Source organism: Falco naumanni, chromosome 5, assembly GCF_017639655.2.
Source record: "Falco naumanni isolate bFalNau1 chromosome 5, bFalNau1.pat, whole genome shotgun sequence".
NCBI lineage: Eukaryota > Metazoa > Chordata > Aves > Falconiformes > Falconidae > Falco > Falco naumanni.
This window is the reverse complement of record NC_054058.1, coordinates 14,806,653-14,812,652: the sequence shown is the minus strand read 5'-3', so window position 1 is coordinate 14,812,652 and position 6,000 is coordinate 14,806,653. Positions and strand designations below refer to the sequence as shown.

Below are 6,000 nucleotides of genomic sequence, written 5' to 3'. Positions count from 1 at the left end.
GCGATGCTCGACAACGTGCCAACTAATTTATTTTTCCCCCTAAACAATAAAGAGGCAGTAAAAAGGGATCAATTTCCACATCTCGCTTTTGCATCACTGTTGTTCCCCCTTTCCCCCCGGCCCGGCTCTCCGGGCTCCAGCCCAAACCACCGGCGGGAACCGAAACCGAAAGGCCGGGGCGGGCGCGGGGCCGCGCCCCGATCGGGCACCCAGCGGCGTCGGCCCCGAGGGCTGCACCAGCCCGCCGTACCTGTGCGGGAGGAGAGCGGCGGTGCCGCGCCAGCCCCCGGCCCCCCGCCCGCCTCGGCTCCCCCGCCGCCCCTCAGCCGCCCGCCTCGCGGCCAGCGGGGCCCGGCACCGGCCCGCCCCGGGCCTGAGGCGAGGGCGGCCGCCGCGCGGCTCAACAGCCGCCCCCCGCGCTCCGCGGCCTCCCGGGGGCTGGAGGCGCCCCAGCCCCGGCCTCGCCCCTCCTCCGGCCGCCCGCAGGTGAGGCCGGCCCCGGGGCGGTGCTGCCGCGGCCCGCACGCCGTGTCTCGGCCGGGAGGAGCACCTGTGGTGCCTGCCCGCCGCCGCCAGGTACGTGAGGCCGGCCCGGCGGCCCGCCCCGGGGGTGCGGAGGGGGCACAGGGCTGTCGGTGCTCGGGAGCCGGCGGCGGTTCCCTCCCGGCGAGGGAAGGTGAAAGCAGCCGGGCTTCCCGGGGGGAGAGGGGCGAGAGACTCGCTGAAGGGTGGGCTGGGGGGGGGTCGGGGCGGCGGGCAGCCAGGCGGGGCCCTGCGTGTCTTCCAGGGAGCGCCTCGGGGCTGCGCGCGGTACGTACGGGTCCGTGCCGAACCGAGCGCGCAGCTTCTCGTGGTACCGAGCTGCGGTGCTGCCCTTTGGGGGGAAGGCGCCCTGCCCGAAGGCGAAGCAGCCAGCTGGGGGGGGGCTGGGGTTCCCCCCGCCTCGTTCGGCTCCGTCGGGTACCGGCTGAGCCAGCTCCCCCCGCGGGGGGTGCCCGGGCAGGCCGGGCCGGGCCGCTTTCCCTGTGCCCCTTCTGCGCAGCGCTCGCCTCTGCGCTGCTTCCCGCAGTAGTGAGTTGGAACGAGAGACAGCTTTGTACTGTAGCAGGTGTATATTATATATTATATCAGGTTGTTACTGTACACCGGTGCTTCCATCTCAGTCAGAGCTGTCTTGTGGCTGTTTGCACAAGGGTATGACTCAACTGAATAGGATTCTGTACGTTCAGAGTATGTGAAATAATGTGCCAGGTTTGATGGTAGGTAGGTGAATTTGTACTCTTCTGGCCATCCCGAGACTTTGATGTGAGAGCTTTGTAGTACAAAAAGTTTCTGCATGTGAGCCGAAAGTTTCTGCATGTGAGCCGTGTTGCGGAATGGGAGCTCGTTTCAGTACAAAACCTCAGAAGAAGCAGAAAATGGGCTGAAGATTACAGTAAGCATTATGTGGCTGACTGAATGTGTTGGAAGTTGTGCATGTTGAGATACAATACCATAATTATAAGCCGTAAAATATCTCGTGAAGAACGTCTCTAACTATATATCGATATACTGTGCTTTTAGTTTTCTTTCCTTCTCTTTGTTGCCAGTCCTTTGAAAATTAATTTCTCTTTACCCCCATTGTAATAGATACATGGAGTTAGTTCACTTCCAGCATTCTTTCTATATGCGCCGCATCATATATTTGGCATGTAGTTAAAATCTGTTACCAGTGTGCATGTGCACAAGGGGCTGAATTCATGGTGCATATGAAACTTTTGTTCTGACGTTTCCAGATGTCTGAGTGATCCTTGATATTATGTAGTAAGTTTCCAGGCAGAAAGGTGGCACAAGGTTTAGTTACGGCCAGTTTGACTCCTGAGGAGGCTGTGGTAGGCTGGGAGTAAAGGCTGGAACCGGTTCCTCTTGTTCCCGGCCATTCGCATTCCTGCGATTCCTCCCCTCCAGCCCCCTCTTTCCAAATGCATGTGGTAGAAGTCCACCAAGGGACCGAAACCCTTTAGGGCAGACAAAAGAGGCTAAGCCTCTATTCCGACCCTTGCAGGGCAGGTAAGCAGCTCCCCTGAAATCTAAGGGAAGGGCCCATTCCCGGTTAGATGCCTTTTCCCTTCCCACAAGGGTAATTGAGCACACAGCCAGGAGTTTCCTGTCCTTGATGGTGGATGTTGTGTTGATGACCTTGTTGCGGTTTTAGCATATTATTTTTTTTTTTCTTTTTAGCAGATAATCTGTTGGCCTGTTAAGCAGTCTGTAGGCTGAATGAGTGCTTCTTTTCACCTGGTCTTTGACTTCTGCAAGTCCAACCTAGGTGGCTGGATGCAGGAGTAAAGCTTCTCATGGAGCAGTAGTCAGAGACATTGAAGGTAGGAGCCTTTCTCCCGACACTAAAGCCTTTTCCGAGGAGGGCTGACCCCTGCTTTTGGGGCATCTAAGTGTGATTTTTATTCCCCCCCCCCCCCCCCCCCCCCCCCTTGATGTGTTTTAGACCTTTGGTATGCTGCCTAAAAGACCATGCCTCAAATCTGGCAGTTTGCTGAAAGGTCTCTGAATAGATCTGAGTCAGCCAGTGATGTTTCTGTAACCAAAGAAAATTTTTTTTCAAGTTGGCTTTTACACAAGTTTCTTATTCCAGTATCTTCAGACAAAGATAAGCAGTAATGCTAGGTGGAACTAACTTTAAATAAAATGAAACTGAGCTCCCTGTGTGGTTTTCCTCATTGTTTATTTACCTTTTGAATTCCTGCTCTAACACTGGGAGATGTAAACTGTGTTTTTTAAAGTTGTTCTGGATTGAATAAATGTTTAATAATAGTACTGCTGAGGAAATGCGTAAACAGTATTTTTTGTACTCCCCTATGAACTCTAAAGCTTTTTTTTTTTAAGAATATGGAGAGAGCTGTGAAGTCATTGTGTGACTGAGCAGAGTATTCTACATACTTATGCGGATATTGTTTTTTATCAGTTTTAAATTTAACAGATTTTTTCAGATAAATTGTTCAGTGTCAAAACACTCCTTAGTGTAAAGGGTTTGTGCGTCGTATAGCCATGTTTATGCTGTGCAGACTGGATTGGTTTCATTTTGAAATTCAGGTACAACAGAATTGTCATTGTTCAGTGAGCATTGTGTTATTGGAACTATAACTCCCATTTTATTTATAATCTTTTTTTTAATTAAAATGACAAAATTTTTTTGTGGTTTTTTTAATTATTTATTTTAATGAGACTTAACACAACATTATAACTCTAGGCTAAGGATTGTCACCCTGCAGATGATGTAAACCACAGTCCAAGATCTCGCTGTGGCTAGGGTGTAGGGTGCATCTCTGGGAGGTGGAAATTAGGAAATCCAGGCAGGCTGCTGCTCAAGCGTGGGTGGAGCAGCCAAGGCTACCAGGGAGTCACTCCCCAACATCAGTTTGAGTAGTTCTTGCTGCTCACCCCATCCACCAACTCCCAGCTGGGGTTTCAGCTTTCTTGCCAGCCTCCACGCCAACATAACCCAGGCAAATGATACATACTGACTGTGGGAACCACGTGTGACCTGCTTGTGAGTTACACAAGGTTTGGAGTCACACTGGTTTGAACCCCTTTGCTTTTGAAGGAAAAAGGGATTACATTTGTATCTGACACCTTTCTTGCATGTCCTGGGCTTCATCAACTCAGCTGAGCTGCAGAAAAGCAGCAGTTATTTCGTATCTAGGAATGAAGAGGTCTGGTTAGGATTTATGTTATTAAAACCCTCACACATAATTTTTGATGAAAAATTAGGCTGGGGGACAGTGTCAAAATGCTAATGACAAAATAAGTACAGGAAAAAAAATTGGAAATTTGGAAAATGTAAAATCTTACGAGTTGTAATAAACAACACCCCCATCAAAAAAACCCCAACAACCACCCACTACCCCAAATAAACAGCAAAACAAATATTTAGAGTATGTGGGTAAAAGTACTGATGATGGGAGGGTTTGAATCAGCAATGTCTAAGACTGAAAAGGAATGAAAGTGCAGAGTAATTGTATTGCCAAGAGACCTTTATTTTAGCAACACGGCTGGATATTACTATAATAAGGCACAGATTCTTTTGTATATAGACACTGTTTGAGCCTGACAGCTTAAAAACTGACAACTCTGTTGGTGCTTTTTCAAGGAGACAATTACCAAAAAAGCTTTCTTTGCATCAAATGAGAGACTGGCAGTTAGTATTACCAGTATTCTAAAGAGGGGCTTAGTTGAACCATCAAATTTTCCCTGACCCTAACTAAAATAAGCTTTTTTTGTTATAAAACATCAGGCATCTTTAAAAGACAACTAAATATAATCATTGACTTTTATTATCTGGTTTAAAAAACAAGAATATTTGAAGGAACAAAAACTAAAGAAGAAATTATTTCTTCTCTGCTTGTACTGAAAGTCTTACTTTGTTCATACTTACTGAATCTTTCATTCTTTATTACTGAATTCACTTTATATGATATTGATGCAATCCATATTCTTTGAGAGTTTTTTTCATCCTGCTTGCTCTGTCTTTTGGAGGCATAATCTTTGATCTATGATGACAATAATTTTCACAGCATATGCAGACAGTGACTGCAGATGGGGAATAAGTAGCATGAGCTGACGAACATGTAAGAAATAACAATCCTCTAATCATGCAAATATGGGATGCAATGGGCCAAGATGTGCATTTGTAAGAAATTTTGAATCCTGTGAGTACTGCCATTTACTATACCCAGTACTGAAGGTGCCTCTGAGAACTGAGGACTGTGTGTCCAATGACAGGCACTCAGCACTGAATTCCAGCTGTTACTTCAGTTTTCCCGTAGACTGGTGGCTGTACTCGGTTTTCTTTTATTCTTAAGCCAATTCTTTATGTCAGGCTAGTCTCTGCGTTCTTAATTCTTTGAAGAGCAAAGCATATATGGTTTTGGGGAATACCAAATATATATAGGTATTCCTTTAAGTTGTTTTTTTCAAGGTTTTAAGGCATTCCAAAAGTTTAGGGAGCATGGCAGGTCTGTTAGTCAAGGGCAGCAAGGTAGGATTGGCTCTCCTGACCTGAGGGAACTGCTCTGTTCATATTGTTTGCATGTTGTCTCCTGGCAAAGTCATAGGTAGCCTTCAAATCATCTAAGAGAAGAATTTTGTTCAAAAACTTCAAAGTATCTCATTGGAAATTGTTGCAACTGAAGCAAAAGTGGATTCCAGATCATCCATGCTAGGTCCCTTCTTCTCTTCCCTGGATGCAGGCCTTGCTGCTATGACTACGTCTACTATGTTTCTTAACAAGAAGGAAAGACAGCTTCTCAGTAGAAATGAATGATTCTTCTTCAGAGCATGCTGTCCTGTACAGAAGCTGAAATCAGAATTATGTGGAAAAAAAAATAATTCTGTTCTGAGCCTGTAATGAAAAGTTTCTCTTTGTGCACATGCACAGGGACCTAGAAATCCCATTGCTGAGGCAAACCCATCTCTGGCATTCCTAAAGGTTTGCGTGCAAAGCTAAGGAAGTGCATTGATATTCTTGTAACATACTCTGTGGCTTTTGATCCATAAATAAACTTTTATTTTTCAAAAACATGGTAATTCTGTCATAGGATATCATATTGACACCACTGTAGGTAATCATCAAGGCTGAATCTCAGGATTGGCTGTACGGACTTCTGTGGCTTGATGTGATGGAATAACTGATACCAATTGTAGGCTGCTATTTCTGAGACCAGCCAATGTAAGAGGATGTAACAGCTGATGTGCTGATAGGAGAAAAAAAAATAAAAAAGGTGAGAGAACAATCTTGAGTTTCATTACAAGCTACATCAGTGGGCAAAGATTTCTCTGCTTATTATCCCCAGTTGGGACTCATTCAAGTTCTCTCTTATCTCATCTCTTCTCTCTTATCTTGTTCAAATCCCATTTCTTTCACTTAGCCTTTTCAGTAACCCCTCCTGAACTCTGATCTTACGTGCTGCTTTTGAGGGTGGAAAATTTCAGCCCACAGATAAA

The 6,000-nt window shown here is 46.5% G+C and overlaps 1 protein-coding gene across 4 annotated transcripts in view; it reads left to right on the top strand.

The window, feature by feature from the left end:
• The first annotated feature begins 236 nt into the window (after positions 1 to 236).
• ARHGAP8 (Rho GTPase activating protein 8) overlaps positions 237 to 6,000 on the top strand; it is a 94,515-nt gene continuing 88,751 nt past the window's right edge. The window contains exons 1-2 of one of the 4 annotated variants that reach the window (XM_040595382.1): positions 473 to 576; positions 2,224 to 2,363. The gene's annotated coding sequence lies outside the window, so the exon portion shown is untranslated. Of the gene's footprint in view, positions 577 to 2,223; positions 2,364 to 6,000 lie in introns of all 4 variants that reach the window. The other 3 variants (XM_040595383.1, XM_040595381.1, XM_040595384.1) reach the window with 3 other exon arrangements.